Here is a 14,802-nt window from a genome sequence, read left to right on the forward strand (position 1 = left end):
TGTAGATGCCACTGGTTCTTCACGTTCCGCAGATGTAGATGCCACTGGTTCTTCACGTTCTACAGATGTAGATATCACTGGTTCTTCTCGTTCTGCAGATGTAGATGCCACTGGTGCTTCACGTTCTGTATATGTAGATGCCACTGGTGCTTCACGTTCTACAGATGTAGGTGCCACTGGTTCTTCACGATCCACAGATGTAGATGCCACTGGTTCTTCTCGTTCTGCAGATGTCGGTGCCACTGGTTCTTCACGTTCTACAGATGTAGATGCCACTGGTTCTTCACGTTCTACAGATGTAGATGCCACTGGTTCTTCACGTTCCGCAGATGTAGATGCCACTAGTTCTTCACGTTCTGCAGATGTAGATGCCACTGGTTCTTCTCGTTCTGCAGATGTAGATGCCACTGGTTCTTCACGTTCTACAGATGTAGATGCCACTGGTTCTTCATGTTCCGCAGATGTAGATGCCACTGGTTCTTCACGTTCTACAGATGTAGATGCCACTGGTTTTTCACGTTCTATAGATGTAGATGCCACTGGTTCTTCACGTTCCGCAGATGTAGATGCCACTGGTTCTTTGCGTTCCGCAGATGTAGATGCCACTGGTTCTTCACGTTCTACAGATGTAGATGCCACTGGTTCTTCACGTTCTACAGATGTAGATGCCACTGGTCCTTCACGTTCTGCAGATGTAGATGCCACTGGTTCTTCACGTTCTACAGATGTAGATGCCACTGGTTCTTCACGTTCTGCAGATGTAGATGCCACTGGTTCTTCACGTTCTACAGATGTAGATGCCACTTGTTCTTCACGTCCTATAGATGTAGATGCCACTGGTTCTTCACATTCCGCAGATGTAGATGCCACTGGTTCTTCACGTTCTACAGATGTAGATGCCACTGGTTCTTCACGTTCTATAGATGTAGATGCCACTGGTTCTTCACGTTCTTCAGATGGAGATGCCACCGCCGCAATCCACTGCATGGAGGTTGAACTTACGACTCTCGGTCTGAACGGGCAATTGAACACACAGACCAGGTTTGTTCGTATCTCTGAAAGTTCGTAAGTCGAATGTTCGTAAGTAGAGGTGTCCCTGTATATATAATCCATTAGCCTAGTGCCTTGCAAAATGGGTTTTTTTTCAGAGTAGGTGAAGGCACGGTGACTATACGACCCCCGCCTTTTTGCAGGTCATTTACCTAATTGACTATTTCTTGTGCAGCTGACAGCAAGAGGATTGTGAAAAAAAATTCGGGTCGCCGGGTTCGTAGCGCAGCGTGTTAGCCACTCACCTACTCACCATACTGCAGGTCACAACAACACTCATCCACCCACCCACTCAGCCACTCACTCAGCCACTCACTCAGCCACTCACTCAGCCACTCACTCAGCCACCCACTCACCCTCTCACCCACTCACTCACCCACTCACCCTCTCACCCACACTCTCACCCACACTCTCACCCAGCCACTCACCCTCTCACTGACCAAATCACCCTCTCACCTTCTCACCCACTGACCCACTCACCCTCTCACCCTCTCACCCACCCTCTCACCCACCCACCCACTCACCCTCTCACTCACCCACTCATCCTCTCCCTCACCCATCCACTCACCCTCTCACCCACCCTCTCACCCACCCACCCTCTCACCCACCCACCCACCCACTCACCCTCCCACCCACCCACTCACCCACCCACTCACCCACCTAAGGGTCGCACCACTGGACATCCACGACTTCGTGTCAGAGATTCCTTCCCCCCTCTACCCCTCCCCCCAAGCTAGGTGTGCGCCCCCCTTTATTTTGGGCCAACCTGCAAATAACCCCCCTCCCCCACCCCCGCACAGGTGCGCTGTCCGCGAGGCCGGCAACGACCCACGTGGTAGTGGTTACACCTGGGCCCTGCCGCACGTGACCTGCCCCGACAGCTGCCGCGAGGCACGCAAACAAACGAATGTGCAGCGCCGCACCTGGAGACAAAGGTTCCACCCCCCCCACCTCACCCACACCCCCACCTCACCTCCCCACCTCACCCCCCCCTCCACCTCACCCACACCCATCACGGGCTGTCGAGGGCAAGTGCTGTTACGCGAGCCGGGAGGACACGAACGGGGTCGGGTGGCCAACACCCACGCCCCGGCTCCGCCTTAGTCTCCCCCGAGTGCTGACGCTTACACGCCGCTACGACCATTTAAGCCTGGGTCGACCTAGGGAAGGCACGGGACCGATTCGGATGTTCGGCGCGCTAACCGCTGCTAACCACTGCTAACCGCCACTAACCACTTCTAACCGCCACTAACCACTTCTAACCGCCACTAACCACTTCTAACCGCCACTAACCACTTCTAACCGCCACTAACCACTTCTAACCGCCACTAACCACTTCTAACCGCCACTAACCACTGCTAACCGCCACTAACCACTTCTAACCGCCACTAACCACTGCTAACCGCTGCTAACCACTTCTAACCGCCACTAACCACTGCTAACCGCCACTAACCACTTCTAACCGCCACTAACCACTTCTAACCGCTGCTAACCACTGCTAACCGCCACTAACCACTGCTAACCGCCACTAACCACTTCTAACCGCTGCTAACCACTTCTAACCGCCACTAACCACTGCTAACCGCCACTAACCACTTCTAACCGCCACTAACCACTGCTAACCGCTGCTAACCACTTCTAACCGCCACTAACCACTTCTAACCGCCACTAACCACTGCTAACCGCCACTAACCACTGCTAACCGCTGCTAACCACTTCTAACCGCCACTAACCACTTCTAACCGCTGCTAACCACTTCTAACCGCCACTAACCACTTCTAACCGCTGCTAACCACTTCTAACCGCCACTAACCACTGCTAACCGCCACTAACCACTTCTAACCGCCACTAACCACTTCTAACCGCTGCTAACCACTTCTAACCGCCACTAACCACTTCTAACCGCCACTAACCACTTCTAACCGCTGCTAACCACTTCTAACCGCCACTAACCACTTCTAACCGCCACTAACCACTGCTAACCGCCACTAACCACTTCTAACCGCCACTAACCACTTCTAACCGCCACTAACCGCCGCTAACCACTGCTAACCACTGCTAACCACCACTGCTAACCACTTCTAACGACTGCTAACCACCACTGCCCACACATACACGGGGCAAAGGTCGCCCTGAACAGACTGTCGGGGCAAGTGCTGTGAGTAGCGAGCAGCACCTATGAAGGCCGGCACTGTGGCACACGAGGCGATGGGTGGCCAGCACCACGCCCGACCGCCTTTGTCTCCCCAGTGGCGATGTTTACACACCGCACCAGCTACTCATTTGAGGCCGAGTCGACCTATGGGAGGCCCAGAACCTGTTCAAATAATCGCCACCGGCGTTGCGCCGGGTTCATAGCGCGGCGTAGCGCTAACCGCTTCACCACCGCTCCCCCACCACCACCATCATCACCTCCAAGCCTCTCTCTCTCCCCCAGACCCGCCGCTGCCAGCTCTGGCGATCCCGCACTGTAACAATACTCCCAGAGCCCGCGCACGAACAAGGAGAAGCAGCAGCAGCAGCAGCGTTATCAATTTGTTGGAGCTCTTGATTTTGTTATGACACACAGCGTGACAATTTTTTAAACTTCTGGGCAGGAGGGTCGCGGTGGGGGGGGGAGGAGGGTCGGGGGGGGGCACCTTCCTCACCCCCCACCCCCCCCGTGAACCCTCTGGGTCGCACAGCGAGGCTGGCCGCATGACACGGACGGACGCTGCAGTTTCTCAGCTTTGTCATTCCCCGCCGCCACGACTCGGAAACGCTCCGCTTCCTCCTCTTCCCTAAAGCAACAGCCCCCCACCTCGTCCCCCTCGTCTCCCACCCCCTCGTCTCCCTCCTCTCCCACCTCCTCCCCCTCCTCTCCCACCTCCACCCCCTCCTCCTCCTGTCCCACCCCCTCCACCCCCTCCCCCTCCTGTCCCACCTCCTCCCCCTCCTGTCCCACTCCTCCCCCTCCTCTCCCACCTCCTCCCCCTCCTCTCCCACCCCCTACCCCTCCTCTCCCACCCCCTCCCCTCTCCCTCCTCCTCCCCCTCCTCTCCCACCTCCCCCTCCTCCACCCCCTCCCCCTCCTCTCCCACCTCCTCCCCCTCCTCCTCTCTAGGAGAGAGCCCGGAGGAGCCCGGATCCACAGATTCAAGGATTGTTCACAGATTCATGCATCCACAGGTCCATTCATCGATTCAGGGTTGCGTGGAATCGCAAATTCACGGTCTCAACGATTCGCAGAACTGTATTTGCGCACGTGCGTGTGTGTTGGTGAGTCTGTGCGTGTGTGCACGTGTCTGTGCGTGTGTGTGCGCGTGTCTGTACGTGTGTGTGCGTGTCTGTACGTGTGCGTCTCTGTACGTGTGCGTGTGTGTTGGCGTGTCTGTGCGTGTGTGTGCGTGTGTGTGTGTGCGTGGGTGTTGGTGAGTCCGTGCGTGTGTGTTGGCGAGTCTGTGTGTGTGCGTGTTTGCGCGTGTGTGTTGGCGTGTCTGTGCATGTGTTGGCGTGTTTGGGTATGTGTGTTGGCGTGCGTGTGTTGTTGTGCGTGTGTTCGCGTGCGTGTGTGCGTGTGTGTGTGCGTGCGTGTGTTGGCGTGTGTGTGTGTGTGTTGGCGTGTGTGTGTGCGTGTGTGTGTGCGTGTGTGTGTGTGTGAGTGTGTGTACGTGTGTATGTGTGTACGTGTGTGTGTGCGTGCGTGCGTGTCTGTGTGTGTGTGTGCGTGCGTGCGTGTGCGTGTGTGTGTGTGTGTGAGTGTGTGTGTGCGTGTGTGAGTGTGTGTGAGTGTGTGTGCGTGCGTGTGTGTGTGCGTGTGTGAGTGTGTGTACGTGTGTGTGCGTGCGTGTGAGTGTGTGTACGTGTGTGTGTGTGTGAGTGTGTGTACGTGTGTGTGCGTGTGTGTGTGCGTGTGTGTGCGAGTGTGTGTGAGTGTGTGTACGTGTGTGTGCGTGTGTGTGCGTGTGTGTGTGCGTGTGTGTGCGTGTGTGTGCGTGTGTGTGTGCGTGTGTGTGCGAGTGTGTGTGAGTGTGTGTACGTGTGTGTGCGTGTGTGTGCGTGTGTGCGTGTGTGTGTGAGTGTGTGTGCGTGTGTGTGAGTGTGTGTGCGTGTGTGAGTGTGTGTGTGTGTCTGTGTGCGTGTGTGTGCGTGTGTGTGCGAGTGTGTGTGCGAGTGTGTGTGCGTGTGTGTGCGTGTGTGTGTACGTGTGTGTGCGTGTGTGTGTGTGCGTGTGTGTGCGAGTGTGTGTACGTGTGTGTGCGTGTGTGTGTGTGCGTGTCTGTGCGCTGCACTCTGAACTCGGCGTGCCGAATTCAATTCCCGCCCACGGCCAACACTGGTGACGATTATCTGAACCGGTCCTGGGCCTCCCCGAGGTTGACTCAGCCTCAAATGAGTACCTGGTGCGGTGTGTAAACATCGCCACTGGGGAGACAAAGGCGGCCGGGCGTGGTGCTGGCCACCCCACCCCCTCGTGTGGCCGGACTTCATAGGTGCTACAGCTAGCAGCACTTGCCCCAACAGTCTGTTGAGACTTTTGGGGGGATCTTTGTCTGTGTGTTGGCGAGTCAGTGCGTGTGTGTTGGTCAGTCTGTCTGTGCGCGTCTGTGTGTGTGTATTGGTGAGTCTGTGCGTGTGTGTTGGTGAGTCTGTGTGGGTGTGTTGGTGAGTATATGTGTGTGTGTTGGTGAGTCTGTGTGTGTGTGGGTGTGTTGGTGAGTCTGTGTGTGTGAGTGTGTTGTGAGTCTGTGTGTGTGAGTGTGTTGGTGAGTCTGTGTGGGTGTGTTGGTGAGTCTGTGTGTGTGTGTTGGTGAGTCTGTGTGTGTGAGTGTGTTGGTGAGTCTTGTGTGGGTGTGTTGGTGAGTCTGTGTGTGTGAGTGTGTTGGTGAGTCTGTGTGTGTGAGTGTGTGTCGGTTAGTCTGTGTGTGTGTTGGTCAGTCTGTGTGGGTATGTTGGTGAGTCTTTGTGTGTGTTGGTGAGTTTGTGTGAGTGTGTTGGTGAGTCTGTGTGTGTGTGTGTTGGTGAGTCTGTGTGTGTGTGTTGGTGAGCCTGTGTGTGTGTGTTGGTGAGTCTGTGTGTGTGTGTGTTGGTGAGTCTGTATGTGTGTGTTGGTGAGTCTGTGTGGGTGTGTTGGTGAGTCTGTGTGGGTGTGTTGGTGAGTCTGTGTGGGTGTGTTGGTGAGTCTGTGTGTGTGTGTTGGTGAATCTGTGTGTGCGTGGGTGAGTCCGTGGGACCGCGTTTGGCGAGTCTGCGTGCTGCTGATGGAAGATGCCCGTGTTTGTGCTTGGCACGTCGTGCGTTGCGTGATGCTGTGTTTACAAAACGTGAAAACAATTTCGGGTGACTGGAGGCAGTTAGCGCGTGCCTCTGGCTCCGATCTAATTGCTGGGCGCGTTTTGTTATAAACATTTTTTTTATTGCAGAAATCTACACGGCCGCTCTCATCGCCACCTTGTACGAATTATCAAGGCACTCGGTCAAACTTGCATCATCATCATCATCAGCAGGAGCAGCAGCAAGCAAGCAAGCAACACCAGCCAGGGTCTACCCACTGCTAGGTGGAGCCCTCCGCCTCCCCTCCCTCCCCAAAGCCTTCTGGATGGAGTTTCACCGCTCCATCTCCTCTCGTGAGGTGCCCGACCAAAAGTCCGTCGTCCGTTCTAGCAGCGCGTCCGGCCAACAAAAACCCACTCGCTCACTCGCTATAGAGTCTCACTCTGCCCCCAAGGATTCATCTGATCCCTAATAGGATCCACCCCCCAGGGTCTCTCTCACCCCGAATAGGATCAATCCCCCAAGATCCCTCTCATCCCAAATAGGATCAATCCCCCAAGATCCATCTCATCCCAAATAGGATCAATCCCCCAAGATCCCTCTCATCCCAAATAGGATCAATCCCCCAAGATCCCTCTCATCCCAAATAGGATCAATCCCCCAAGATCCCTCTCATCCCAAATAGGATCAATCCCCCAAGATCCCTCTCATCCCAAATAGGATCAATCCCCCAAGATCCATCTCATCCCAAATAGGATCAATCCCCCAAGATCCCTCTCATCCCGAATAGGATCAATCCCCCAAGATCCATCTCATCCCAAATAGGATCCATCCCCCAAGATCCCTCTCATCCCAGATAGGATCAATCCCCCAAGATCCATCTCATCCCAAATAGGATCAATCCCCCAAGATCCCTCTCATCCCAAATAGGATCAATCCCCCAAGATCCATCTCATCCCAAATAGGATCAATCCCCCAAGATCCATCTCATCCCAAATAGGATCCATCCCCCAAGATCCCTCTCATCCCAAATAGGATCCATCCCCCAATATCCATCTCATCCCAAATAGGATCAATCCTCCAAGATCCATCGCATCCCAAATAGGATCCATCCCACCAGGTTCCATCTCACCACAAATAGGATCAATCCCCCAAGATCCCTCTCATCCCAAATAGGATCAATCCCCCAAGATCCCTCTCACCACAAATAGGATCAATCCCCCAAGATCCCTCTCACCACAAATAGGATCAATCCCCCAAGATCCCTCTCATCCCAAATGGGATCAATCCCCCAATATCCCTCTCATCCCAAATAGGATCAATCCCCCAAGATCCCCCATCTCATCCCAAATAGGATCAATCCCCCAAGATCCCCCATCTCATCCCAAATAGGGGTGTTGTCTGTGTGTCATCGGTATGCTCGGTGGGGTTTCTCGGAGCCATCCGTTTACCCTCCCACATCAAGGCACAAACACTTCACTGCAATTGGCCAAATCGTCGCTAATGTCCTCTTGAAAACATCCTCTTGAAAACGAGAACAGGCCGGACTCAGGCTTTTCTGGACCCACTTGTTATAATTGTTGTTGTTGTTGTTGTGATCGGTCACCGAGGAAAGCCTCACCGAGTCTCAAGACTCGTATTCAGGAGGGTCCTGCCAGGCTTCTGCAGTAGGAGGGAGCGATGCTGCTGCTGCTGCCGCTGATATGCGATCTCAAACGAGCAATTTGCAGCCGATTTTTCAGACTTGGGATAAATTCGACCAATCCCGGTAACATAGCCAAACGTGCGTTTAGCTCGCTAACTGCACTTGCCCCAACAGTCTGTTCAGGCTACCCCGGGGGGGTCTTTGTCTTGTGTATGCGTGGGGAGCGGTGGCACAGTGGTTAGCGTAGCTAACATCGGTCACACGATCACCTGCATCGGCCCTGGGCCTCCTGTAGGCTAACTTAGCCTCAAGAATAAGGACTCGGTGCGGTGCTTGTTCAGCATTAGCGCTGGGAAAGACAAAGGCGGCAAGGGAGTGATGCTGACAACACCACCCCCACACCTCCCGCGCCCTGTAGGGAATTCGGAATCTTTATTTCGGACCGGAGGAGGAATCCGATGAGCTATGAAGCTCTTTTTCACAGACGCCCGGTCGGGGCTGATCACTTGCCCCAGGCGTTCTGTCACGGTGTTGCAGGCAACCCTGTCACAGAAAAGCAACCTTTAATGTTGGTGTCAGGGGCCGCCACTGTGATGAGATGTTAATGGCCTCGCTTGGTACGCGGGAGGTCGTGGGTTCGATCCCGACCCTGACGCCTGCTGCTGCTGTATATTTGGAGTCTGCGTGTCTCTCTCTCATCATCATCGCGGTGGCTAGGAGATGTTAACTACCTCGCCTGGTGTACAGGAGGTCGTGGGTTCGATCCCGACCCTGACGATGCCTGCTGTTGTATATTTGGAGTCTGCGTGTCTCTCTCTCTCATCATCATCGCGATGGCTAGGAGATGTTAACTACCTCGCCTGGTGTACAGGAGGTCGTGGGTTCGATCCCCACCCTGACGATGCCTGCTGCTGTATATTTGGAGTCTGCGTCTCTCTCTCTCCCCGTGTTCGCGTGGATTTCTCTCCGCGTCCTCGGGTTTTTCTCTCCAAGTTTAGAATCAACATCACGCGTTTTAGAGTCTTTGGCCGCTATACAATGTCCACGTGATGATGATGAGCCCACTTCAGAGGTGGAAATTCCACATTCCTATGGCGGTGGCGGAGTTTATCCCACAGAGCATTGTCCCCCTTTGGTTCTCAATTGTAAAAAAAATGTAGAATGTTAATAAACACACGTCGGGTTTTATGAGACAAAGTAAAGTTGTTACTGACGTGCTTAATTTGTGTTTGCGATAATTTAGCTTCTTAAACAAAATCTGTCCATGTCTCGCTACCCGCCCCCCTCCCCCCAGAAAGGGCATCGTGCACCCCCAGTTAAGAAGAAGATGAACCACTTGCCACAGAGCAAGCACTCTATGGCAAGTGATGATGAGCTGAGACAAGCAATCGCCCACGATTCGAACTCGAGAGGGCATTCCGCAGATCGCAAACCGCTCGCTGCAAAACCGCAGATTCACCTGGCCCCGATGAAATCTGCACCAATCGCAACAAACGGTGGATATCGTAAGAACGACCACCTCGCGAATCGAAGCTGTTGTTGTTGTTGTTTTTGTTTGTACCTTCGGTACGATTCGATCTTAATCGATGCAGAGGAACGCGTGTTTAATTAAGGGGTGTCCAACAAAAAAAAGTATCAGTGACTCTTGCCATCCGCTCCACATCTCTCTCTCTCGCCCGCTCTCTATTCGCGTGCTTATGAAGGAGGCCCATTGCCCGAAACGTCGCCTCGTTATACATCTGTAACGTGGTCGAGTTGTTAGGCTGTGCCTGTGCGCCACTGCGAACGCAGCAGCGACGTTATTTGTTGAAACAGAGCAGAGGTATAACGTTACAGGTATATGCACAGATAAGGCAGCGAGTGTAAGCACTAACACCCCTCCCCCCAATCATTAACGTCCAACCAACTGCACGTGTCGGCTTAGCACGCGTGGGCTATGCTGATGATTTCGATTGAAAGATTTCGTGACTGCAGGGATTCATCTTCTTGGTTCTTTCGGTAAAGTCACGTAGAAGGGAAATAATGAAATAATAAAATAAAAACATAATAAAATAATTCTCACGACGTTTCGGCCACAACGCAAGCAGCCGTCCTCAGGTGAATAACAGGTCTGTCGGGAAGACAGCGTCTGAATGAAACACCCCAGGCTTGGAGCGTATATTTAAGCTGGGTTGGAGGGGGAAGAGCGCTCGAAGCCTGTTTGAGCAGGGTCTGATACATACGGTGCGAAATAAGTTCAACACAACGTACATAGATGCGGCCGGGCTAGCATTAGTCTGGAAGTCTGCTAGGTCGACGGACTACAAGACATTTCTCTGTATAGCAGCGATGATGATGATGAGCATAACACCAACAAAACGACATCTAATGTGATTGATTTATCAACGACACCTACGCAAGACCACAACAGCCCGAACGCATCCAATCTCTGATGCAGCTCAGCAGGATTTTGTGTGCGCGGTGACCGATTTGTGTGCCGGGGCCGTGAGACCTGCACTGGGGTACAAACCCCTCCAGGTGTTTCGTGAAGAACCGAATCGGTTACCCGGCGATGGATTCTTGAATCCATCCGCGTGGAGTGTTTCTCGGCGGGCTCTTTCTCTCGTGGGCATCTTTCGCGCAATATGACCAAACTCCCCTCTCTCTCTCGCGGTTCGAAATGGAAACGTCTCCAAACGTCGTCGTCTCCCCCACCCCCCGTCCCACAATCTAAGTCCTTGATTTCGAAAAAAAATCAGCAACCTCCGATTATAAGCACGCATGGCTACGTACGGTGCGAAAGAAGTTCAACGGGCATACAGTAACCACCGCGTAGCAGCCAAAGGCGAACCCGGGGGTGTTCCCTGTTCATTCAGCGAGGCTCACAGAGCCAGACTAAGGCGATACGAACCCAAAGGCGCCGTCAGCGTTCATTCAATTGCGCACATTAAGCCATTTGCGACGTACAACGAACCCATCGCACAGCAACACAACAACAACAACAACAATGTACCAGCCCTTGATCGATCCACTGCTGGATGATAATGCCTGTCCCGTAGTGTTCCAAAGTCACGGCGGCGGACCGTGGGCCATACTTCACCACGCCGGGTCAGTGAGGATTGTGTGTGGGGGGGAGGAGGAAGAGGGGGGTGGGGTAGGATTCCTCTCGCTACTGATGTGAGTCGTGCGAGTGGTGGGCTCCAACTCAGGATGGACCGGCCGGGCTCTGTGCGTGCGCGCGTTCGTTCGAATCGAACGGCGAATGGACCAGCGCGCGAACGAACGCAACGCAACGCATTGATGAACGACGAACGAACGCAACGCATTGATGAACGACGAACGAACGAACGAGCCATCGTCAAGTGACGAACGAAGTTGACCGATGCGATGCTGCTCCAGGACGGGGGTTACCTGAGCCGTGCGCTCGCCTGCTGCTGCCGCCGCCGTGGGAGGAAGAGTCGAGAGTTATTCCATCCGGAGCGCGTCGAAATCCCTACCACTGCCCCCTAACTACGGCTGCCCGCTGTGTGTGTGTGCGTGTCTGTGTGTGTGTGTGCGTCTGTGTGTGTGCGTGTGCTGGTGCGGTGAGGGTGACGGGAAGAGGTTTCCCGGCTCCGTAGCCACTACCATCTGTCTCTGCCTCCTCCTCTGTGTGTCGTCTCACGTCTCTCTCTCTCCACACACAGCCAATTCCTCTCCCTCCCTGCCTGCCTCTCTCTCCCTCCCCTGTCTCTCTCTCCCTCCCTCCCCTGCCTCTCCCTGTCTCTCTCTCCCTCCTCTGCCTCTCTCCCCCTCCCCTGCCTCTCACTCTCTCCCTCCCTGCCTCTCTCTCTCTCCCTCTACCCCCCCCCACTCACCACCCCCACCACGTCACCCGCACATCCCCGCCCCGACCACCCTTCCCGCCTCCACTCTCGCTCTCCTGCCCCCTCACGCCCTCTCTCTTTACGCACGCACACACACCTAGACGCACATTCAATGACAAAGCCAAAGATCACCCCCCTCTCCTACCCCCCAATATATGGCCTTCTAACAGACTGTTGGGGCACGTGGCTGTGAGCGGGTGCCAATGAAGGCCGCCACGGCGCACGAAGTTATCAGGTGACCAACACCACGCCCGACCGCCTTTGTCTCCCCATCGCACCCAGGCACCCGTTTAAGGCTGAGTCGACATACTGGGACTGCTTCGAGGCCCCTACTGCTACGACTGTTGCCGCGGCCTCTCATCGGCCGGTCTCTATCCGCTGCTGGATGAAGGCCTCCTCCTCCGCACTGCTGCGACCATAATGCACCTCGCACCGATCACGACAGTGTCATGCTGCTCCACGTGTCCACGCAGTAAGCCGCTTCGTCGAGCTGTCATTTGTGGTCAGGTGGCTTTTGAAAAATAAAAATTTACCCGTAAAAACAAAGTTTTTCACTATAAATCCTTTATATGCGTGGCGGCTAGAGTCCTCTCGTCCTCTGGCTTGAGATGGCTGCCACCTATGGGTCAGATGATTGCCTGCCACCATTAAGCAATTGGTAATTAAATATAAATAAAAATCCTAAAAAGTGTAAAGTTATGGGAAAAATGTTTTCACGAAAATAAATTGTCACACACAACGAGTCTGTGTGCAAAATGTCAGCTCGATTGGATCACGGGAAGTGGGTTAAAAAAACGACCGAAAGATTTGCACGGTCGTAAGCGCGCAAGCAAGCAAGCAAGTTAACTTAATATAAAGGATTTAAAAATAAGCTAATAGCTCAGCGAGCTTTACCTGGTAAGATGTAAAATATATATAAAGTTTAGTATATTTTTTAAGTGATTTATATTCTTGGTTCTTTCGGTAAAGTCACGTAGAAGGGAAATAATAAAATTATATAAATATAAAACAATAAAAATTCTCACGACGTTTCGACTGCAACACAAGCAATCATCATCAGGTGTGAAATCCACAACAAGAAAATGTAAATAAAAATTTAAGTGATTAGGTTTACCTTCCCTATACACTGCACTCCGATCGTGTGTTGGCGCTGTTCTGGTAACGTTCTTACCCCGTGTGCCCCTTACCGGAGATCTGTGAAAGAAAAAGCTTCATAGCTCATCGCACTCCTCCCGCACTCGAAATGAAACGTCACGATTCTTGCTTCTGACACGACCCGAGTATCATGGCTCGCACGGCACTGATACCAGCGGTGGGCATTCCACGTGCCCATGGCAAGAACCGGTCAGACACGAGACCACGAGTAAGGTAGCAGAACTGGTCGGATCTCGTGAAGCTAAGCAGGTTTGAACCTGGCCAGTTCATGGATGGGCAACCACCACCACGCACACAAACAGGGCTGCTATAGGCTGCTGCTGCAGAAGCTACGAGAGCAGTCCGGTGTTGTACCGTACTTCTGTGCTCCATCGCCTACGCGAGCCGCGGTGAAGTATGGTCACACAGCCCCATTCAGCGTGGGGAGGCGCTCATCCAGCAGTGGAGTGACAAACGGGTTGCCGCACACGTGCGCGGTGCGAGAACCAGAGACCGTCCACCCCCCATACGTTTAACGCTACCTCCGAAGTGCACGGCTGGCTACGTACGGTGCGAAAGAAGTTCACCGTACATACGGGTAGGCACCCAGTATGGCCAGGTAAGGGGCCAGGTAAGAGACCAGGTAGTGACTCGAGCAAAGGGCCGGTAGGGGTGCAATAGTGCACACTGCGCAAGGAACCCAGCTACCTGAGTTGGATTCCCGGGCCAAGGGTCCTGGCATAAAGCGGCGAATGGCGATGTCTGAAATGGTCCCAGGCGCCTCCGTATTCGTCAAACTTGCACCGACCGGAGTGTGTGTGGTGAAGTATGGTCAAGCAGGTGTGGGAAGGCCTTCAGAGCATAGTGTCTTATAACAAGGGGGGGGGGGGGCTGTACATTATTGTTCGTTCTTACGAGCCCTTTGATGCAAGCCGTGTTTTCAAGGGAGATCTGTGGCCAAACAAGCGAGCAATGAACCCGTTACGGTGATAGGCGGGCGGATGGCTCAGAGGTCAGAGGTCAGAGCGCGAAGCCAGCACCGCTGAGACCCTGGGTTCAAATCCAGGTGTCAGCATCCATAGGTGATTAAACCAGGTTCCTAAGCGTGCCGAGTTACTATTTAACTAACTAGAATTCATATTTAGTTTATAGATTTTACCAGGTAAGGCCCACTGAGCTATATACAGCTCTTTTTCAGAAGCGACCTCGCCACAAATGATAGCTCAACAAAATGGTTTATCATCATCACGTGGAAATGTATAGCAGCCAAATACTCTAAACGCGCGGACGTTGATTCTACATCTTGACTTTAAGCTTTCGTGACTGCAGGAATTCATATTCCTTGGGTCTTTCGGTAAAGTCACGTAGATAGGTTCAAAGTAAATAACAAAAACTAACAATAAACTACGACGTTTCGATCGCAACACAAGTGTTCGTCATCAGAATGACGAACGCTTTTTGTAAATTGTTTGGTTATTTTGTTTGAACCTATCTACGTGACTTTACCAAAAGACCCAAGGAATATTAATTCTAAATGTCGAGGGAAAAGCCGGAGGACCCGGGTTAAAAATTCCACGCGGCCACGGGGAGAGAGAGAAACCCACAAACTCCAAATACACAGCAGCAGGCGTCAGGGTCGGGATCGAACCCACGACCTCCTGTGTACCAGGCGAGGTAGTTAACATCTCCTAGCCACCGTGGCGCCCACCCTCTGGTCCACGCGCCCAGGACGCGCGCGCGTGCGTGCGTGCAAACCGAGACGAAAAAAATATAAAAGCCGGAGGGAAACGACGAGAAATTTCGATAAAAGTAAAGAGCGATGGGGGAGGCGGCGGGGCGCGAGCGAGCGAGCGAGAGAGCCGGGAGCCTCCTTGG

General features: G+C 53.5%; 1 protein-coding gene across 1 annotated transcript in view; it reads right to left on the reverse strand.

Moving 5' to 3' along the window:
- The window catches only part of LOC144735170 (protein CBFA2T1-like), an 83,295-nt gene extending 71,635 nt beyond the window's left edge, over positions 1 to 11,660 (reverse strand). Inside the window, exon 1 of the mRNA XM_078617617.1 lies at positions 11,339 to 11,660. The gene's annotated coding sequence lies outside the window, so the exon portion shown is untranslated. The remainder of the gene's footprint in view (positions 1 to 11,338) is intronic.
- Positions 11,661 to 14,802: the final 3,142 nt, after the last annotated feature.

This window comes from Lampetra planeri, chromosome 54 (genome assembly GCF_965212315.1).
Source record: "Lampetra planeri chromosome 54, kcLamPlan1.2.h2, whole genome shotgun sequence".
Taxonomy (NCBI): domain Eukaryota; kingdom Metazoa; phylum Chordata; class Hyperoartia; order Petromyzontiformes; family Petromyzontidae; genus Lampetra; species Lampetra planeri.